Genomic DNA, 23954 nt, shown 5'->3' with positions numbered 1-23954 from the left:
GAAAGGGCTTCGAAGATACAGTTGACTCGTTGGATCTATCTGTATTGATTTGGAAAGCAAGCTCTATTAAATGACACCGCTACCTCTTATTTATATTGATTTAGAGACAGACGGAAAGAATGTGCACATCTCATTTAGTCACTTTAAAAGGCATTCATTTAGAATAGATTTATGTCCTCTTGGTCTCTTTATAGTTATACTCTCCTTAGAGCATTAGTTGGGAATACTTTAAATTAAGTTGCTCCTAAACCTTTGTAGTAAAACTAGTAACATAATTGTATTAACAATTGTAGTACTTTAGTAGCAGCAACCTCTTAAGGATCGTACCCTTTTTTTCAATTTTTGCCTAAAATGACATACCCAAATCTAACTGCCTGTAGCTCAGGACCTGAAGAAAGGATATGCATATACAACACATTAGATCTGGTAAAAGATAAAACAATCGTAAAAAAATTAAAATGTTTACATCATCTTTGAAATGGGGGGGTCCCGTAGAGGCTAGTTGCAAATGAATTGGATGTTAAGACAAGTTTCACTGCAGACATTGTGACAGCCATGCCAGGTGACAAGCCACCAAAACTAGCACAAAGTCAAGTTTTTCTTGTTTCATAGCTGTCCTTTAAAAAAAGAGAGTAGAATGACCTGAAATACAGCATGGCGAGAACATCGAAGAGGGCAAAAAAACTCCAGAACACCAGACAGAGATCGATAGCAGCTCAACACATTGGAAATACAGAGGGCAAAGCTGGGAAGAGTGGAACAAAATACTGTAGAGCAGACAAAGGAGAAAAAAAGGGTCACACCTAGGTGGGGAAAAAAGGGTAAGTCCAAAGGGACATTAATCATCAAAGTTGTCGTTTTGACAGAACACACACAGACCTAGCCGTCGGACTTAAGGTGGAAAGAATGGCTGTGGACGGCTTTTCAGTCAGGCCATGCAGTCACACATCCCTAGTGGGCAGAATTCGTTTGCTGTGGAGTATAGTAGTGCATACAGAAAGTTTGTTAACACTTTATGTAAAGATTGTATGAATAAAATGTAGGACATATGTGTTATGGAGGTTGTTATGAATTATACTGCAATTATGGTCCTGACTGGTTTCATGAAGGTGTTATGAATGCCCTATGCATACCCCCTTGAAGTAAAGTATTACAGAAATATTTTGTGTATGGAGGGACGACATTGTGTATGTGCACATTTGCCAAGCATCCAGGAATAACAAAAGTCAAAAGGTTAACCAAAAAAGTTAATAATTAAACAATAATGGACTTATAAAACTTCTAAAATTCACAAAAAAATACAAAAGGTTGGTAGGTTTTAGATACCAGCCAAACTTTGGGAGAGTGCAATAGATTTTATTTGATCAAGTTTTTAAATGAGCAACTTTGTGTCCACTTTTTGGATATAAGACTATTCTTCTATGAACATGCATGTTTAATTAATCTGCAGACTCCAGTCAAAAGTAGTGCACTATATAGGGAATAGGGTGCTATTTGGTACGCCACCAGTCTTACTGTGTTGTAACTTTAATGAGTTACAGAGTTTGTTTACCATTAATTCATTGAGCGGTATCTAAAGATATTTTCTTTTACAATTATTTACATATGTAAGAGTAATTGTATTAGAATTCATGTGATGGAGATTGAGAGTGTACATATTTCTGTTGTATTGGATTACGCTATTGAATGCAAGTACCAGAATGCCTTATGACAGGAAGTAAAAAAATGTGAACGAGCCCAGTGACAAGTTATATTCCTGGCTTCGCGAGAAACTTTCTTTTAATGTTTTGTAGAATCTAAAGTGGTAAAATGTAACGTGAACAAGTATTATTACTAAAAATAAGCTTTCATCGTACAATCGACGTCCCGAGCGATCACTTTGAAGATAGTTATTCTATATTTTTGGTGCCGAAACCCGGGAGTATGAGCTGCGACGAAGATCAGAGGGAAGAAGTGGCTGAAATGGCTGAGGAGGAACGTCGGCATGAAGCAGAAAGAATGCAACGAAAGCGGGGTACCATCCGAGGTGCCACAACACAGACTTTTGAATCAGATTGACGTGGAAATAACCCAATCAAGTCCGGATACCGATCACTTGAGTACATTTTTTGAATTGCTGTTAGCTAAGGAGAACAGCTTGTTTGAGAAAATGAGATGAAAATGAGTAATAAAAAAACAGGACCTCAATCCACTACCAGCACAGGTGAGTGATGCTAACTCAAACAGATCACAGAGACAATCAGTAAGGCTACCAAAGTGGATTATTGAGAAATTCTATGGAGATGTCAGTATGTGGCAGGAGTGTTGGAGCCAGTATCAGACTGCTATTCACAACAACGATTCACTGTGCAATAAAGAGAAGTTTACCTACCTGGAAACGTATCTCACTGGACCAGCTGCAAAGGCAGTAGCAGAACTGATGTTAACAGACAGTAACTAGGATGATGCAATCGCTCTGCTCAAGAGCAGATTTGGAAGGAAAGATCTTGTGATTAGTGCTCACATGTCAAAGCTGCTGAATCTCACTCCTGTGAAGATATCCTCTGACCTAAATGCCTTGAGGCAGCTATATGATGAATGTGAAATTCAGATTAGGAGCTTAGAATCAATGGGTGTAGTGTCAGAAACCTATGGAAGCCTACTGTGCCCAATCTTACTGCAGAAGATTCCAGAGGACATAGCTCTTGACTATAGTCGTCAGAGTGGAGTAGATGATGAATGGAAAGTTTCTGAGATAGTCCGTTTCCTACAGAAAAAGGCACAGAGCAGGGAGAGAGCACTACAAATGACAAGATCATGCAACCATCAGAAAGAGAGCAAACCATGGAAGTCATGCTCCTCCGATGAAATGAAAACAAAAAGACCCAGCATGCCATCTGCTGCGGCACAAAACTGTCTATTCTGTGACAGTGCAGACCACAAATCGGAAAACTGCCCTGACCACAATATTGCTGCACGCAAAGAGAAACAAAATAAAATGGAAAGATGCTTTGTATGTTAAGGACAGAAACACATAGCAAAATTATGTAAAACGTCAAAGACATGTCATGTGCAACATGTATGAGCAGACATCAAATTGCTGTGTGTACCGGTAAGAGGAGTGAGATGCGAGATCCTACTGTTTCTGCAGATGATGTTGTTTCCTTAGTTATTCCCCATTCAGTGAAGATGAAACCAGATGGACAGAACACTGTTTTGCTATAAAAGACAAAGGCATGGGTAAGAAGGCCCATCGGGCCGGAAGATAGCTCGTTGCTTACTAGATGGAGGCAGTCAGAGAAGCTTCATACATGAACATCTTGTGAAGGGCCTGAAGCTACCAGTAATCAGACAAGAGGCACTCACTCTTCACACGTTTGGCAGACTACTACCGGCAGATAGTATCAGGCCAAGTGGAGCAACTGACAGAGACACTGGTTGCTTTAGAGAGCACCTTTGGATGGTTGTTGCAGGAACCAGTGTCCATGTCAAGTGTCGCTGAGGCAACATGCATGTTCATCCGACTTGATGAAGACACACTAGTCTCCAAACAACTGCATGCATTCTGGGAGCTTGAGTCTCTGGGTATCACAAGTGAGAAAACAAAACGAAGAGGAAAATTAGGCTCTACAGAGGTTCAAGAAAACAACCACCTTCAAAGATGGACGATACCATGCGGAGTTGCCATGGAAACGAGAAATGCCAGAAATCCAAGACAACTGTAGAATTACTAAGAAACGGTTTGAAGGTCTGAAGAAAAGACTGAAGAAGGATGTGACGTTGTACGGCAGATACAATGAAGTAATAGAGGACTACTTACAACAGGATATGGCAGAGGACATGCCCAGGGACAACGCATCAAGCACAGACAACGTGAAATACTACTTACCTCACCATGCAGTACTCTGAGAAGACAACGTGAGGACAACACTGAGAGTGGTGTTTTATGCCTCGTCTTATGAAGATGGCTGTCCATCACTCAATGACTGTCTACTCACAGAACCAAACCCGAATCCGGATCTGCTCAGCATTCAGACTACATGAGATCGCATTCATGGCAGACATCAAGAAGACTTTCCTAGAGATATCCCTAGCAGAGAGAGACTGAGACGCTGTGAGATTCCTGTGGCTCACAGGCCCAACAAGGGGAGAAAATAAAGAGGAACTGTGCATGCCGAGGATGAACAGAGTGGTATTTGGAGCTTCCCCAAGTCCATTCTTGCTTGCAGCTTCAATCAGGAAGCACCTGAAACAATATAAAAGAACAACCAGAAGTTGTAGAGACATTGAGAGAGTCACTCTATGTAGATGACTTCATTGCAAGTTCATTGCAAGTTCACGCGATGTTGAAGAGGCTGACCTTGTGACAACTGCAAAGTGAATGCTATCGACTGCAGGCATGGATCTGTGGATGACCAACTCTCCTGAACTGAAACCAAATGGGAGGTGAGTATGACAACTGACCACCCGTTGGTGCTAGAAATACAAGGGGTAGTGCTGAACGTTTTAGGTTTAGTGTGGAGACTGGGAACAGATGTGTTACTGACCATTCTAAAGCAAAAGAAAAACACAAAGTGCAGTGTTCTGCAGTCGTCTGCACACATCTTCAACCCTCTTGGCTTCCTGACCGCCTTCACCATCAAGATCAAGTACATGTTCCAGGAAATGTGGCAGTCAGAGGAGACTGATGACAACAAGGTTCCAGAAGAGGTGAATACAGAAAGCCCAGTTGCCAGGTCACTGTACCGCTCACAGCAAACAGCACAGACATTACTGAACCAGTGTTGGAGCTTGAAAGGTACAGCAAACTGAAAAGAGTGCTCAGAGTGACCGCCTGGATAGAGAGATTCATAGCCAATGCTGGGAAATACTGGTCAGGTCAGTGAAAACATGCCTGAGAACAGTTCTTGGGAGAGCTTCACTCAACTTTGATGAGATTTGTGCACAGTCCTGACAGAGGTTGATGCTATCCTAAATTCTAGGCCTCTGACCTTTGTGCACAATGAAGTGGATGAACTGGATGAACCACAACCCCTGACACCAGCACACTTCCTGGTGGGTAAAAGACGAACCTCTTTTCTGCCCAAGTCATTTCCGTCTGACACTCAGCACCCAACGCTCAACAAGGAGGAAATGACACGCAGGTGGAAGTACAGGCAGAGACTTGTGACCAGCTTCTGGAACAGCTGGCGAAGAGAATACTTACTTGATCTATAGTCAGCACACCACTGTGACACACCACAGCCCACCCCACTGAAAGTGGGTGATGTTGCACTCATCAGATAAGATAACACACCCAGACAAACCTGGAAACTAGGAAAGATTGAGGAACTGTTTCCAGGCTGAGATGGCCTAGTTAGGTGATGTTCAGTTTGTACTGCCTCATGGACTTGTTGAGAAGGCCTATTCAGTTGATATACTGCTTAGAGATTTAGATGAACACAGCTGTTCATCGGGGGGAGGATGTTATAACTTTAATGGGTTACAGAGTTAATGTTTTCAGTTAATCCATTAAAGCTGTATCTATTTACATATGTAAGAGTAATTGTATTATAATTCATGTGATGGAAATTGAGAGAACTATGTACATATTTCTGTTGTATTGTTTAGTATTGGACTACGCTATTGACAGTTAGTACCAGAATGCCTTGCTATAGGAAGTAAAAAAAACTAGAATGTGCCAGTTATGTACAAGTGATTATCCTGGCTTTCGCTAGCAACTTTCTTTTATTGTTTTGTAGAATCTGAAGTGGTGAAATATAACGTGAACAAGTATTATTACTAAAAAAAAGCTTTCATCTTACAACCGACATCGAGTCATTACTTTGAAGATAGTTAGTTATTCTGTCACCTGTGCTCCCTCTCCGGCCTCTAGGTCACCAGGCTGCTCACTGCCCGAACTTGCTTCCTGACTCTCAGCGCACATCTTCTATATACTGAGTTGAAAGTAAACATATTACCTGGATAGTCACAATCTTTCATTTAGAATCACTGGCATGTTCAGGGTGCAATGTTATAGAACATGCAGATAGAAATGCATTGTCTAGAACATATATGACTGAGAATTTTGCATCATGTCAGCTCTTTTCGTGACATTTCGCTCTGCGACATTATCTTGTTATGCATAATTATTCATTTAGAACCACTGGTCTATTCAGAAGGGTGCAACATTACAGAACATTCAGATATAAACGCATTGTACAAATACTGTATGACAATAATGCCGAATTCGGCAGCATAACAGTTTTATTCATTACATTTATCTTCTGCAACACCCAGAACATTTCCTCACCGAATATATCCCCCTCTTCGCTAATACTCGTCATGTATCTACCCAATGGAGTGCTGGGTCAAAGGTCAATGGTGAGAGCTGACTCCCACTCTAATCCAATGACAGGTGAGAGAGTGAGATGGAGGATAAGCGTCCATCCGCACAGTAATAACCTCGCTCCCCACTCCAATCCAATATGCTTACCCCTTGCTATGGGAAGTGGTGGGGAACACAGTGGGGGGCTAAAGCTTTTCTCTTAGCCCCTGAATTCTCAGAGTAAAGGGATAATCCCATATCGAGACCCCGCAAAAAATAGGAACCTATTTATTAGAGAGACCTCATATCCCTTAGTCTGTAATCTTCCCCTCTTCACCAGATTTCCATCGCAGTAATGAAAAGAGCATGTGGGGAGGCTGGCAGCTGGGGAGAAAAACACACATGAGACAGACACGGACACACAGATGCGCATACACACATGTGCACAGACAGACACATCACAACTGAAGACAGGCACACACACACATTCACAAAACACAGATCCAACATCTTGCTATACCTCTTCAACTAAGTCATTGTTAATTCTCTTAGGAGGAGCAACAGATTTTCATAGTTATTCATGCATGTACAGTGAGGGAAAAAAGTATTTGATCCCCTGCTGATTTTGTACGTTTGCCCACTGACAAAGATATTATCAGTCTATAATTTTAATGGTAGGTTTATTTGAACAGTGAGAGACAGAATAACAACAAAAATATCCAGAAAAATGCATGTCAAAAATGTTATAAATTGATTTGCATTTTAATGAGGGAAATAAGTATTTGACCCCTTCTCAATCAAAAAGATTTCTGGCTCCCAGGTGTCTTTCATACAGGTAACGAACGGAGATTAGGAGCACACTCTTAAAGGGAGTGCTCCTAATCTCAGTTTCTTACCTGTATAAAAGATACCTGTCCACAGAAGCAATCAATCAATCAGATTCCAAACTCTCCACCATGGCCAAGACCAAAGAGCTCTCCAAGGATGTCAGGGACAAGATTGTAGACCTACACAAGGCTGGAATGGGCTACAAGACCATCGCCAAGCAGCTTGGTGAGAAGGTGACAACAGTTTCTGTGATTATTCGCAAATGGAAGAAACACAAAAGACCTGTCAATCTCCCTCAGCCTGGGGCTCCATGCAAGATCTCACCTCGTGAAGTTGCAATGATCATGAGAACGGTGAGGAATCAGCCCAGAACTACACAGGAGGATCTTGTCAATGATCTCAAGGCAGCTGGGACCATAGTCATCAAGAAAACAATTGGTAACACACTATGCCGTGAAGGACTGAAATCCTGCAGCGCCCGCAAGGTCCCCCTGCTCAAAAAAGCACATATACATGCCCGTCTGAAGTTTGCCAATGAACATCTGAATGATTCAGAGGACAACTGGGTGAACGTGTTGTGGTCAGATGAGACCAAAATGGAGTTCTTTGGCATCAACCCAATTTGCCGTGTTTGGAGGAGGAGGAATGCTGCCTATGACCCCAAGAAACCATCCCCACCGTCAAACATGGAGGTGGAAACACTATGCTTTGGGGGTGTTTTTCTGCTAAAGGGACAGGACAACTTCACCGCATCAAAGGGACGATGGACGGGGACATGTACCGTCAAATTTTGGGTGAAAACCTCCTTCCCTCAGCCAGGGTATTGAAAATGGGTCGTGGATGGGTATTCCAGCATGACAATGACCCAAAACACACGGCCAAGGCAACAAAGGAGTGGCTCAAGAAGAAGCACATTAAGGTCCTGGAGTGGCCTAGCCAGTCTCCAGACCTTAATCCCATAGAAAATCTGTGTAGGGAGCTGAAGGTTCGAGTTGCCAAACGTCAGCCTCGAAACCTTAATGACTTGAAGAAGATCTGCAAAGAGGAGTGGGACAAAATCCCTCCTGAGATGTGTGCAAACCTGGTGGCCAACTACAAGAAACGTCTGACCTCTGTGATTGCCAACAAGGGTTTTGCCACCAAGTACTAAGTCATGTTTTGCAGAGGGGTCAAATACTTATTTCCCTCATTAAAATGCAAATCAATTCATAACATTTTTGACATGCGTTTTTCTGGATTTTTTTGTTGATATTCTGTCTCTCACTGTTCAAATAAACCTACCATTAAAATTATAGACTGATCATTTCTTTGTCAGTGGGCAAACGTACAAAATCAGCAGGGGATCAAATACTTTTTTCCCTCACTGTATGTCAAGGTTTGAGTTAAATTGTTTCACAGCCATGTATTTCCAAGTTATACACGAAATCATAACATTCTTTATTATGTAACTACAAAGAGTATTGGAAACTGAGGCCATATTGGTCCTCAATAAAAACTCTTAGAGCCCAGAAGAGAACCTTCTCTTGCTTGAAGAAAAAATAAAAACACTGAAACATCCATTTAATAGAATGGTGCAAGGGGCACCATTTCCCTGATCTTATGAACTCTTGAACATCAGTCTCTGGATGTGTCCCAAATGGCACTCTATTCCATATCTAGTGCACTTCTTTTGACCAGAGCCACATGGCCACTGTTCAAAAGTAGTGCACTAGATAGGGAATTGGGTGCCATTTGGGATGCAGACCTGTGCCAGGTCCACTAGAGCGAAGGTCCAATAGAATTATTTAATGAACACAATACTTCACCAGTGTTATTAAAAGTGTCCTGATGCCACCTTTCTTAAGACTGATATCCCTCATAGGGGACGTCCCCCAATCCGTCAAAACTACACTTATTACAGATTCGGTCTCATTAATGCACCACCTCTCACACTGCAGGCCTTAATGCTCAAACCAGTTTTTTTTTTCAAATCCATTTTCGACTACTGACTGTCCAAACAGCAAGTTTCAAGTGACCAAATGGGATTTGTGTAAATTCAGACTGCAGTCATTTGCTAACATGGCTACGCTAGTTGGTGTTTGCGCAGTGCTGTAAACCACAGATTATCCATGTTATTGACCAGATACTCATGTGGCCTATTTAACAATGGAAATAATTGTCTTCAAAAAAGTATTTAAAAAATGGAAGGCAGTCAGGAGGAGGGATGTTACGTGTCCTACTTATATCAGTACACTAGTAACAACCTAAAGATCACATTAGCAAATAAGCCATTCAATTTTTGGGGGACCAAAATCGACACTCTCATTGATCTCGATACAAAAACTTCTCCATTGGTGAGCAAGAAAAATGCCATATGCTGGAGAAAACAGATTTTGGGCCCAATTATCCCTCTTGCGTTGCCTCTTCCTCTCTGCGTAAACTGATTGGTGCTGGTGCTTGTGTTTCCTCTCACTTAGAAGTTGTTGTGTAGCAAGCATTACCAGTGGTGTAAAGTACTTAAGTAAAAAAAACTTTAAAGTACTACTTAAGTACTGCTTGGGGGTATCTGTACTTGACTATTTATTTAACAACTTTTACATTTACTTCACTACATTCCTAAAGAAAATAATGTACTTTTTACTCCATACAGTTTAACTGACACACAAAAGTACTCGTTACATTTGGAATGCTTAGCAGGACAGGAAAATGGTCCAATTCATGCACTTATTGTGTGCTCCCTCTCCGGCCTCTAGGTCACCAGGGTGCTTGTTATGGCGCACACCTGTCACCATCGTTACGCGCACCTGCGCGTCATCAGACTTGTATTATGTTGCGTTTATTTATTAAAACACTCACTTTCTAAACTTGCTTCCCGACTCTCAGCGCACATGTTACACTTATCAAGACAACACATGGTAATCCCCCTTCTGCCTCTGATCTAACGAACTCACTAAACGTAAATGATGTCTGAGTGTTGGAGTGTGCCCCTGACTATCCATACATTTTAAAAACAAGCAAATATTGCCGCCTGCTTTGCTTAATAGAAGGAATTTGAACTTTTACTTTTGATACTTAAGTGTATGTTAGTAATTACATTTACTTTTGAGCTGGTCACGGGTGCACCTCAGCCACGCTCAAGGTACTAAACGATATCATAACCGCCATCGATAAAATACAGTACTGTGCAGCCGTCTTCATCGACCTGGCCAAGGCTTTCGACTCTATTAATCAACGTATTCCTATCGGCAGACTCAATAGCCTTGTTTTCTCAAATGACTGCCTCGCCTGGTTCAACAACTAGGTACATCGCAGACAGAGTTCAGTGTGTCAAATCGAGGGCCTTTTGTCCGGACCTCTAGCAGCCTCTATGGGGGTACCACACGGTTCGATTCTCGGGCCAACTCTTTTCTCTGTATATATCAATTATGTCGCTCTTGCTGCGGGTGATTCCCTGACCCACCTCTACGCAGACGACACCATTCTGTATAGATATGGCCCTTCTTTGGACACTGTGTTAACTAACCTCCAAACAAGCTTCAATGCTATACAACACTCCTTCCGTGGCCTCCAACTGCTCTTAAACACTAGTAAAACCAAATGCATGCTTTTCAGCCGTTCACTGCCCGCGCCCGCCCATCCGACTAGCATCACTACCCTGAACAGTTCTGACCTAGAATATGTGGACAACTACAAATACCTAGGTGTCTGGCTAGACTGTAAACTCTCCTTCCAGACTCATATTAAACATCTCCAATCCAAAATCAAATCTAGAATCAGCTATCTATTTCGCAACAAAGCCTACATATTCGTCGCCAGACCCACTGGCTCCAGGTCATCTATAAGTCTATGCTAGGTAACGCTTATCTCAGCTTACTGGTCACGATAACAACACCCACCTGTAGCATGCGCTCCAGCAGGTATATCTCACTGGTCATCCCCAAAGCCAACACCCCCTTTGGCCTCCTTTCCTTCCAGTTCTCTGCTGCCAGTGACTGGAACGAGTTGCAAAAATCACTGAAGCTGGAGACTTATATTTCCCTCACGAACTTTAAACATCAGCTATCTGAGCAGCTAACCGATCGCTGCAGCTGTACATAGTCCATCTGTAAATAGCCCCCCCAATCTACCTACCTCATCCCCATATTGTTTTTATTTACTTTTCTGCTCTTTTGCACACCAGTATCTCTACTTGCACATCGTCATCATCTGCTCATTTATCACTCCAGTGTTAATCTGCTAAATTACAATTAATTTGCTACTATGGCCTATTTATTGCCTTACCTCCTCACGCCATTTGCACACACTGTATATAGACTTCTTTTTTTCTATTGTGTTGTTGACTGTACGCTTGTTTATTCCATGTGTAACTCTGTGTTGTTGTTTGTGTCGCACTGCTTTGCTTTATCTTGGCCAGGTCGCAGTTGTAAATGAGAACTTGTTCTCAACTAGCTTACCTGGTTATTAAAAAATAAAAATTTGGAGTCAGCGATGATATGGTGTGTGGTCCTCCCAGTACAACTCCAGAAATGTTGGATTTTTAGAACAAAATACTTTTAGACTTTTACTGAAGTAGTATTTTACCCGTGGTATACGGTCTGATATGCCACAGCTTTCAGCCAATCAGCATTCAGGGCTCAAACCACCCAGTTTATAATAGAAGATACACTATATCTCCCTCTGCCTTGTGATTTACAATCTTCTCTCCATCTCTTTTATGTTTGTGTGTGAAGACCCTTCATTCACTTAGACTGTGTACTAAATGGCACCATTTATTCACTACTTTTGACCAGCCCAGTTATTAAATCTGGCCAGGATCTTTCAGAGTCATAGAGCAAAAAGCAATGAGGAAGAGATGTTTAGTTTTTAAAAGTGTCACATTGTTCTGTTAAGAGTATCGCTATACTGTATATCAAATACTATATCTTGTATGCCAATGATCAAAATAAACAATAACTTTTTATTTACTTGACACAGAGGACAAACCCACACCCACACCATTATACCACTATCTCTGGGTCCTGAGCACTCTATCTACTGTGTTCATCTTATAGCGTCTCTGTCGTGAGTATTCTCCGTCCACTCATATCGTCATGGCAACTGGGACTGGGAATGTCGTGACACCATCTATCGTCTAGGGAACCCGTCGGTAATTAGGGGCCCAGTCAATTATTAATCGGGGGAGCGGCGAAGGGTGGAGGGGAGATTAACGCGGTTAAATGACGCATTTAGATGGCTTCTTAACTAGCCATTTATTAGCCTAGTTCTAACACAGTACCATAAAGCCTGAGAGGAATAGGCAGTCATTGGTGGACCGAGAGTCTGAAGGGAGGAGAGAGACAGTCTTAACTGAATGTTGTTCAGGTGTCTTAAGAGCAGATCTATGTCTGAATTTTAAAAGGCGAGTGTTGAAATACTCACTTAAAACATATACACTGTTAGAAAAAAAGTTCTCTCTAGAACCTAAAATGGTTCTTTGGCTGTTTCCTTGGGATAACCCTTTGAAGAACCCTTTTTGGTTACAGGTACAGATGTTGAATCTTAATTTGATTACCCTTTTGTAGCTGAGAAGTTTCCTGCAGAGCAGGACACACAAACTTGTAGTGTATTAACGGTTTAAAAAGGCTTTTAAAGTTTGTAATTTCCACTTTAAAATTTGATTTGCCCTAATGAAAAATGTATCAACCCTATTAATTAATCCGCATAATATTTCACATTTCCTGTTGCTGCAGAATAATTTTCCTGCTATAGCAAACTGGCTCAAATTAAGATCCTACATCTGTAATTGAAAACAGCTGAATAATCCTTTTGGAACCTTTTTCTGTGTATACACACACATACAATGGACATGTGTGACATGCACACAGTACGACATCCTGCTGTGCATTTTTTGTTCTGCTGGAGTGTGTGTCACTGTATAAGAAGAGAAAAAACAAATCCTAAGCACACACAAACACAAACCTATTAAGACTCCTATGGCATTCATAGTTTTCAACCGAAGGCCGATTCAGGCAGATTCAAGGACGCCCTTATTGGGTCCTTCCAGTTGGGGCAGGAGGAACCACGCCCCAGAATCCAGAGTTTAGCTTTATGCCTGTTGTTTTATGGGGGGAAAGAGGATTTGGCATTGTCACTTAACGGAACAAGTCAGCCCTAATCCCACGCGAGGATTATGATATAAAAAATCTATCAATCCTCTTGTCCTCCGGTTCTGAATCACCAGCGTTTTCCTGACCTACATGGAAAAATATAATCTAACAGCAATTGATGACACAAGGACAGAGCATTGTGAACCCGGGGAACATGCCGTGCGTCGGGAGACAACAAAGCCCTGGTCTTTGCTCTGCCGCTAATGCAGAGTACAGGTACACACAAACAGCAGCGGCACACACCCACACACACGCACACATACATACATACATACATACAGTGGGGAGAACAAGTATTTGATACACTGCCGATTTTGCAGGTTTTCCTACTTACAAAGCATGTAGAGGTCTGTCATTTTTATCATAGGTACACTTCAACTGTGAGAGACGGAATCTAAAACAAAAATCCAGAAAATCACATTGTATGATTTTTAAGTAATTAATTTGCATTTTATTACATGACATAAGTATTTGATCACCTACCAACCAGTAAGAATTCCGGCTCTCACAGACCTGTTAGTTTTTCTTTAAGAAGCCCTCCTGTTCTCCACTCATTACCTGTATTAACTGCACCTGTTTGAACTCGTTACCTGTATAAAAGACACCTGTCCACACACTCAATCAAACAGACTCCAACCTCTCCACAATGGCCAAGACCAGAGAGCTGTGTAAGGACATCAGGGATAAAATTGTAGACCTGCACAAGGCTGGGATGGGCTACAGGACAATAGGCAAGCAGCTTGGTGAGAAGGCAACAACTGTTGGCGCAATTATTAGAAAATGGAAGAAGTTCAAGATGACGGTCAATCACCCTCGGTCTGGAGCTCCATGCAAGATCTCACCTCGTGGGGCATCAATGATCATGAGGAAGGTGAGGGATCAGCCCAGAACTACACAGCAGGACCTGGTCAATGACCTGAAGAGAGCTGGGACCACAGTCTCAAAGAAAACCATTAGTAACACACTACGCCATCATGGATTAAAATCCTGCAGCGCATGCAAGGTCCCCCTGCTCAAGCCAGCGCATGTCCAGGCCCGTCTGAAGTTTGCCAATGACCATCTGGATGATCCAGAGGAGGAATAGGAGAAGGTCGTGTGGTCTGATGAGACAAAAATAGAGCTTTTTGGTCTAAACTCCACTCGCCGTGTTTGGAGGAAGAAGGATGATGAGTACAACCCCAAGAACCCATCCCAACCGTGAAGCATGGATGTGGAAACATCATTCTTTGGGGATGCTTTTCTGCAAAGGGGTCAGGACGAATGCACCGTATTGAGGGGAGGATGGATGGGGCCATGTATCGCAAGATCTTGGCCAACAACCTCCTTCCCTCAGTAAGAGCATTGAAGATGGGTCGTGGCTGGGTCTTCCAGCATGACAACGAAACGAAACACACAGCCAGGGCAACTAAGGAGTGGCTCCGTAAGAAGCATCTCAAGGTCCTGGAGTGGTCTAGCCAGTCTCCAGACCTGAACCCAATAGAAAATCTTTGGAGGGAGCTGAAAGTCCGTATTGCCCAGCGACAGCCCCGAAACCTGAAGGATCTGGGGAAGGTCTGTATGGAGGAGTGGGCCAAAATCCCTGCTGCAGTGTGTGCAAACATGGTCAAGAACTACAGGAAACGTATGAGCTCTGTAATTGCAAACAAAGGTTTCTGTACCAAATATTAAGTTCTGCTTTTCTGATGTATCAAATACTTATGTCATGCAATAAAATGCAAATTAATTATTTAAAAATCACACAATGTGATTTTCTGGATTTTTGTTTTAGATTCCGTCTCTCACAGTTGAAGTGTACCTATGATAAAAATTACAGACCTCTACATGCTTTGTAAGTAGGAAAACCTGCAAAATCGGCAGTGTATCAAATACTTGTTCTCCCCACTGTACATGCGCACATACGCGCGCACACACACACACACACACACACAGAGGAGGCATACAGGCACCTAAAGGTGAACACACACACACACACACCCACAAAGAGACCACAAAAATAACAACTCGTCAACTAAACCCTGAAATACATAAATACCAGAAGAACCAAAAAATACATCCATGTACAGTTTCCCACACAAACATCCAGACAAAGTACGCCACACAAACAGAAACACTGATTACGTTTACATGCACACCAATAATGTGGATGTTAAACATATGATGGCAGTAGGCTGAGTATGGCATTAGTCATGTAAACAGGGCGGGAAAGGCCATGTGGTAGTTTGAGCTAATATCACATTGGCTGGTCCCTTTTTAGCCCAGTTTTAGCCCAACTTTTTTTTTGTGCGCAAAATGATCTTTATCTGGCCTCAAGGGGGAAAAAAATGGGCCAATATCGGGGCCTTGAGGAAAAATGGTCCGGTGTGTTAGAAATGCCAGGGCCAATTTTTGGTCCCAGTCCACTCCTGCATGTAAACACCTTACTCTGCTTATCTTAATCGGCATAAGATTATAATCAAAGTAAGCATATGCCGATTAAAACACATGGTTTTCTGGACAAACTTTAAAATGATTAGGACAGCTGTGAATTTGATCTGTTCATACAGTATGCTATCACGAGTAGCTTCCTTCTTTTGTGCGAGTGAACTGAGTTCAGAAAAACTAAAAGTATGCATCTATAAATAGTTTTCACATACAATCTTTACATGTCCGAACTCAGAATCAAATAGGCTTCACAAAAACAACATGGTCGCTGTGGTTGATTTTCTGCATTTATGAAGTCCCATCGAGTAGCCTTATTTCAGATGTGTCCATGTAAACAGGGTTATTAATAATTATAAATTATAATATATATTTATTGGGGATAGGCCCCTTTTTTCTAAATTTCCCGCCTGAATGACGTGCCCAAAGTAAACTGCCTGTTGCTCAGGCCCTGAAGCCAGGATATGCATATAATTGGTACCATTGGAAAGAAAACACTTTGAAGTTTGTAGAAATGTTAAAACAATGTAGGAGAAAATCCAAAGAAAAACCAAACGGAATTTAAAAAAAATTGAGGGACCATCCTCTTAGAATGGCAAGTATAAGGTCATATTGAAAATTAAGAAATATTTTAGTTTGATTACATTTTAGGGTATCTGAGGAGTAATTAGAAACGTATTTTGACTTGTTGAAACAACGTTTAGGGGTAGATTTTCAGATTCCTTTCTCTACAGTTGAACGAGTGGATTACTCAAATCGATGGCACATACTTTTTGGGATATAAGGAAGGATTTTATCTACCAAAACGACACTACATGTTATAGCTGGAACACTTTGGATGACAAATCAGAGGAAGATTTTCAAAAAGTAAGTGTATATTTAATCGCTATTTATGAATTTATGAAACCTGTGCTGATGGAAAAATATTTAGATGTGGAGCGCCTTCCTCAAACAATCGCATGGCATGTTTTCGCTGTAAAAACTACTGTAAATCAGACAGTGCAGTTAGGTTAACAAGCTTTCAGACGATATAAGACACTTATATCTACCTAAATGTTTAATATCCATCATTTGTATGATTATTTATTTGAATTGTGCCCCCTCCAGTTTCACCAGAAGTTGTCCTGCTAGCGGGATGCCTAGCTCTAAGGGAAATTGATATTGTAGACGTTTAAATCAAACTGTTATATTAATCTGACTTTTCACAATAATCATACTATTGTGTCCATGTAACCGTAGGAAGAAAAAAAAGATAATCAAGGACAACAACCACCCGAGCAGCTTCTAGCTCAAGGCCATAAAAAACAGCTTCTAGCTCAAGGCCATCAGACTGTTAAATAGCCATCCCTAGCACATTAGAGGGTGCTGCCCTATATACATAGACTTGAAATCACTGGCCACTTTAATAATGGAACACTAGGGACAGGGAAAGGAGAAAGGATACCTAGTCAGTTGAATGCCTTCAACTGAAATGTGTCTTCCGCATTTAACTCTCATAGGTATATACTGTATTCTATACAATGTCGCTCTGACATTGCTCATCCAAATATTTAAATATTCTTAATTCCATCCCTTTACTTTAGATTGTGTGTATTGTTAGACATTACTGCACTGTTGGAGCTAGAAACAAGCATTTTGCTACACCCGCAGTAACATCTGCTAAACACCTGTATGTGACAAATAACAATTTGATTTGATATCACTCACTAAAACTGATAAAACACGAAATCATGGATAATTATAAGGCAGTAGGAGAACTTATAAATTGGCAACAATAATTGCAAGGACTTTTCAAGCAGAAGATTTCCAAGGTAGGCCTATTCTAGTACTTGTATTTCTGTAGGCTGCTTCAAGTAAAGCCCCCTGTATTGTTTAAAATTGCGGGTGTAACATGTACACCAAAATGTATTTTGTCATGTTATTTCATTACCAGATCATATTTGTTGTCATTATATCCAGAATAATGAACAGAAATAGTGGTGGGTGTTGCAATCTCCATCCTACACAATTGTGCACAGTAGACTCAGTGGCCATATGGCAAAGACATATGAAAATATTAACTCATTACCTTAATGATTTCTCTGCTAAATCTAATGAGAGCTTGCTGTAAATCAAGCAGACAACAACAGAATATCAACATCAATTCACTAGGGATATTAGATCCAACATGGATCAAGACAGTGTTGTAGTACATTTTTATTCGGTCTTGGACAGAGAAGGATTCTAATTTCTTCCCGAGACCAGCGGAGTAAAAAACTCATAATTATCAGCTTCCATTCAGTCAGCGCATGAAAGCGCTGAAAAGAGACATTCAAAAGTCTCTCAGCCTATCACACAATGTTATGTAAATGAGTTGCTGTATGCGAGGATGCTGGGGCATGCTGGGGGGGGGGGGTTTGGGGATGCTTTTTGTGCGGCGAGTCAGTGCTGGGGTGCACTGACTGTGTTCATCTAAATAAAATACAACTTGATTATTTCATGGTAAATCAGAGTCCTAGACTGTTTCTGCTAGTCAACAAACTATGTGTGAGTTTCAATGGCCTTAGAGGTTCGTTACAAATTGGTGGCAGCGGTGGGATCACCACGTCAACGAGCTAACAGCCACTTGCAAGCTTGTCTAACTCTAGCTGGTTACCTGCGTGGGAAAATGGAGGGAGAAGTCGAACAACACAGGAACAGCAATCAACAACCACCGACCGACTGACAGCCGGTGGTGGATCAGCCGGGTGCCGTGGACTGGCAGATTGACCGGCTGGTGTTCATGCCAGAATCTTTTTAAAGGTAAGATTGGGATTGAACAATTTGAGTTAGCAGTGCAAGTGAATGGATGGCGTGCGTCAGATCGTTCGAACTTTCTCATGCTGTTGCTGAAGGGAAATGAGCAGAGATTTTGTATTACTTTACCTCAGGATACCAAGAACGATTACAACAGTTCGAAAGTGGCTTTGCAGAGGCATTTTGAGCCACTGGAACATGCTGACTGGAATCGTGTATTTTTTCAGGACAGAAAACTTAAGTGGGTGAGTGCATTTGTGACTTTGGGCATGATATAAACAGGCTGGCTTCAAAGGCTCGTCCAGATTATAGCGCGAGCACACGTGATTCGCTGGCACGAGACCATTTTATCACACACATTGGGTGCAGTGGTCTTCGTAGGCAAAAACGTTGGAAGAGGCAATTAGCATTGCTACAGAGCTTGATCAGATAAGGCAGCTAGAATCGCTGGAAAGAAAATACACTACACATTACACAATAAACATGTGTGGGACAAGCAAGGTTACTCTGGCTCCAGTTGGAGACAATGTCAGAGTTCCAAAAGAGTCATTGTGTGAAAGCGTTGTACAGTTGCGGACCGAGGTGCAGTATCTGGCAGTGAGGCAGCCACATCAGAGGGAGACATACCAAAGCATAAGAGTGTTTCCAGGGTGTTCTGCAGAAGCTAAGGTGGGTGCCGCGGGAGGATACAGACCGGACCAGGGGAGAGGGAGGTCTAGGTTCCCCAGGAGACAGAGGACAACCTATGTCGACCAATAGCAGGGCCTGCTGGCACTGTGGTTGCACATTGCACATGAAAAAAAAAAAAATTCTTACATGGAAAAGGATAGCGCAATATCAACTTCAACTACATGCACAGCTGTCTGGCCCACAACAAGGATTACTTCAAGTGTTGTGGGTAGTGTGGATTACCTGGAGTGCAAAATTGCTGACTTCAAGTGTGAAGTCATGGTGGACTCGGGAGTCCCGTTTTCCATGGTACACAAATAGGTAGGAAGAAATGCTAAAGCACGGTTAAAGTAGCAAATGTACAGTTTCTCTCAGTCCTGGGGTGCTGGTCCACAGTCATGAACATTGACGGTTTGAAACTGACCAGGGATTTTGTAGTCGCTAGCGACGCCGACCAGTGTGCACTGGTAGGGACAGACTTCCTGGTAAAATAGGGGGCTGAGGGAGTGTGTAAAGTGGTGCTGATGAATGACACAACTATCCCCTCTAGAAGTTAAATGTTTATAACTGGTAAAGTTGAGGGTACAGTAAACAATGACAAAACAGAGGGTCTTCATGAGCCCTGTGTTGAAGTCACTGATAGAGTAACTTGTTGCTAGCATGTAGCATGTGCAGCTCAGTGAAGGGGAAACTGCCAGTGCTTGTGATGAATGTTAATCCGGAATCACAGTTACTGAGGGAGGGCACTGAACTGGGGGATTTCTCTATCTGGGAGAAGGGTAGGGAAGACACTACCATTGCTAGCCAACAGGATTCTAACCAGCCGCCATACTCTCCCACCACAGCAAAGTGGGACGTAGAGCTGGACAGATTGCAGCCAGCTAACTGAGGTGCAAACTGAGAGCTGTAAAGGAAATGGTGGGGATGTTTGTGGGAGTATTAAGCACTGGTGATTTTGACTAGGGCTGCACAAAACTAGTCCAGCATAGGATTGACACAGTGGACAGCAGGTCTATCAAACAAGTGATGAGGCCTGTTCATCTGCAAGCAGAGTTTGACAAACATCCAGCAATCCATGAGCAGCACCAGTGGTGCTAGGAAGAAAGAAGGACGGCTCAATCAGGTTCTGTGTGGATTACAGAAGGTTAAACGTGAGGACTGTAAAATATGCTTATCCACTGCTCAGTGGTTTTTTACTTTAGACTTAGCCAGTGGATACTGGCAAGTCGAGATGCACCCCGAGGATCGTTGCAAAACTGCTTGTGTGACAAAGTGAGCGCTTTCGAATTCCAGGTCATGGGGTTTGGGTTGACAAATGCTCCAAGCAGCTTCCAGCGTCTCATGGACCTGATTTTGGCTGATTTACAGTGGACAACATGTTTGGTGTACTCAGAAGACATCATAGTATTTGGTCATACAGTCCAAGAGCATGTGAAGCGTTTAGACAAGGTTTTCAGCAGATTGGAGCAGGCGGTACTTAAGGTGAAGCCATCTAAGCGCCATTTGTTCAGGTCACAGGTGAGATACCTGGGACACATAATCTCGGCTGAGGGAAGGTCCACTTACCCCATCAAAACAGACAGTCAGGTCATGGCCTAGCCCCAAGTCACTGACAGAGGCAAGAAGATTTTTAGGCCTGGCGTCATACTACACGAGGTTCATACTATATTTGCAGCTATGGAGGAACCTTTGTACAGATTGACAGATAAGGGGAAAATGTTTGAGTGGAACGCGACGAGTGAAGTAGCCTTTAATGAATTAAAGACCATGCTTACCACATCCCCCATACTTGCTTTCCCAGACCCAAATCTAGATTTCATAATGGATACTGACGCATGTGACACAGGCATAGGGGCAGTCCTCTCCCAGAAACACGAGGGTAGAGAGAGAGTAGTAGCATATGCCAGTCAGGCACTGTCAAAACAGGAGAGGAATTATTCAACTACCAAGAAGGAGCTTCTTGCTGCTGTGGTAGTGTTTCTTAAATATTTCAGACACTTTTTGTTGGGGAGGAAAATTCTACTGAGAATTGATCACAGCTCACTGAGGTGGCTGAGTAACTTCAAACAACCTGAGGGACAGTTAGATGGTTAGAGAAACTGAATCAGTTTCACTATGATATTGTCCACAGGCCAGGGAGACTGCACAGTAATGCAGATGGTGTGTCACACCGACACACACAGACAGAGAGTGTAGACACAGCCGACTCACAGGGGGCCACTGTCAATCTGAGAGCTATCGAAAACAAGCCTCAGGATGTCTCGATTGAGCCTGTATTTGGAGTTCAAACAAGCCAGGCATTCCCCACAAATGCAGTTTTCCTTTTGGAAGCTCAGGATAGAGACCCAGTGGTCTCCCAGTTAAAGACATTGGAAAAAGAGGTTAGAGCAGAGCTCCCTATGGAGTTGCAATCAGAGCCAAAGTCCAGGCCTTTCAAACAAGAGTGGGGGGCATTAACCCTAACCCTAACTATGAGACGGATGACACCATCTGGAGAGGGGTTGTACCAGATGAGCTCGTACATTAGGTACTTACCTTTATCCACAATGATAGAACAGGAGACCAATTAGGAGATGAAAAACTCACCAGTAAAATCAGAGCAAGATTTTATTGGCCAGGCTGGCAGAGAGCCATAAAGCAGTGGTGTAAGGGCTGTGTGGCGTGCGCCGCATACAAGTTACAGGGTCCAGCCCCCAGAGCGCCCATGACAAGTTCTATCACAGGCCACCCTTTTGAGAGGAGAGCTGTAGACTTAATTGGTCCGTTTACAGTGACGGGACAAGGTAACAAAGATATTATGGTAGTGTCGGATTACTATACTAGGTGGTCAGAGGCATAAGCCATACCCAATCAGGAAGCAGTAACAGTGGCCAAGAAACGTTGTGTTGAATTTTTGTTGAAGCTAGGCGTTCCTAGCTCTACCCATAGCGACCAAGGGCAACATTTCGAATCTACTCTTTTTAGAGAGATGTGCAATCTTTTACAAATGAACAAAAGAAGAATCACTCTGTACAACCCACAATCAGATGGTTTAGTGGAAAGAATACACAGAACTCTGATCAACATGCTGGTACTTTTTGTTGATGACAATCAAAGAAATTGGGATGAGATGCTGCCATATGTGATGATGGCATACAGGAGTAGTGTTCAATCCTCCACGGGGTTCACATCATACAGGGTGCTGGGCAGTACTGAAATTACTTTATCAGTTGATGTGTTTATGGAAACAACAATATGAAGGGAAACAGTATGTTTCTCAGTATGTGCAAAAGGTGCAAGGGTATTTAAGCACTGTAAGGGAAGCTGTAAAGAGAAATCACCTAAAAGACACAGGTAAACAAAAACAATACTTTGATCTAAATGTGACACCCCAGAGGTATGAGGAAAATAATTGTGCTGCTTAGGGATTACCAGAGGAAAAAGGGGTTGTCACCAGAACTGATAAATAAATTCAAGGGTCCTTTCAAAATTGCAAAGAAACTGTCAAAGGTGCTGCCTGAAGTAGTACAGTGTAATGGATCTTATTGTGCCGTGGTGCACTACAACAGGCTCAAACCTTACTTTGGGGTAGTTTCAGAGCATGATGTCTCCTGGTGTGGTTTAAGCATTGTTGTGGACTTAGAACATCCCGTTTTTATATATTTTTTAAAAAGAGTGATTTTGAGAGTGAAAATCTGAAAATATTATTTTTCACACAGGGCACCTTTCCTTCACACAGGACCCACTTGTCCAGGAACCACTACATAGGGCCGATGGAAAGTCCATTCACTCTGAAATAATAAGCCAGTAGGTCCCAATAATAATAGAAAAACACAACTAAGCATTTCTCAATCTAAACTTTGCGAAAAACAATTCACATTTATCACACAAAATAACCAAAAATGTTTCACACACAACTTCTTTTCAAAGCGTTGGCCAACAACAGCATGCAAGCTGCAATAAAAAAAACAGTTCCACTCACCAAATGATGATGAAACGTAACTTCTTGTTAAAAGTTATTCTTGAAAAGGGACAAGCTAACAAATTAGCAACAACCTCATCTTCGATAACACCTGCTGCAGCCGCTGCAAACAGGCCTAAAATAAAAGCTTGCTAGCAAGACCGTGGGAAAACTACTGCTTGCTGTTGCAGTGACCTGTTGGCCTTCGACCGCTTGGCAATTACAAGTCAATGTGATTGGTTGATTCCACTCTCAATCCAAAATTTTGCCCTAATACAGTTGAATGGCAGATGCCTTCTATCAAGCTTCTGCTGGCCTAGACAATGTCTAACTTAGCTAGCTAGATTTATCTGCCCAGAGACCACCAAAGAAACATCCTGATTGGATATTTTTTTCCCTTCAGTGTTAACCTTTTCCTTTCTGTTAGCAGTTGATGTTACTCTTCAATAACACAGACCCCAAAGCAAATCAGGGGGAGAAAAATAGGTTTATTCAGAGGATAAATCATAGATGTTATGCCAAGAGGGAGATTCATTCTCCCCTGTCCTCAGTGATTCTCTCCACAGAACAAAGGCCATGATGTAATTTATAACCCCCAACCATGGCCTGTGGTTGACCAATTACAATTCCTTGCAGTAAAATTGGCCCAAAGGCCAGATTACAAGTATCCTGTTTCAGGCTACATATATAGACACATTCCTCCCATGTCTCTGACCCATTGATCATTAATTCCCTATTACAGAAAAAACACTATTTCCATTGATTGTCAATTCCTTATTGACCCTTAGTCCTCTGCGTTGTGTATTATTTTTTAAATATTCTTATATTTCTAACAAAAATGTAAGGGATTAAATCAGAACGTCATTGAAAATATTATTATTATTATTTTATAAATCCTTAGGCTTCTCTGAAA

General features: G+C 42.1%; 1 protein-coding gene across 1 annotated transcript in view; it reads right to left on the bottom strand.

Annotated features, from left to right (window-relative positions):
- Positions 1-23954, bottom strand: part of LOC139562913 (MAM domain-containing glycosylphosphatidylinositol anchor protein 1) — a 407306-nt gene that overhangs the window by 122913 nt on the left and 260439 nt on the right. The window lies entirely within an intron of this gene.

Source organism: Salvelinus alpinus, chromosome 33 (assembly GCF_045679555.1).
Source record: "Salvelinus alpinus chromosome 33, SLU_Salpinus.1, whole genome shotgun sequence".
NCBI classification, from domain to species: Eukaryota; Metazoa; Chordata; class Actinopteri; order Salmoniformes; family Salmonidae; genus Salvelinus; species Salvelinus alpinus.
Note: the sequence above shows the minus strand (reverse complement) of the source record. Positions and strands in the feature narration are given on the sequence as shown.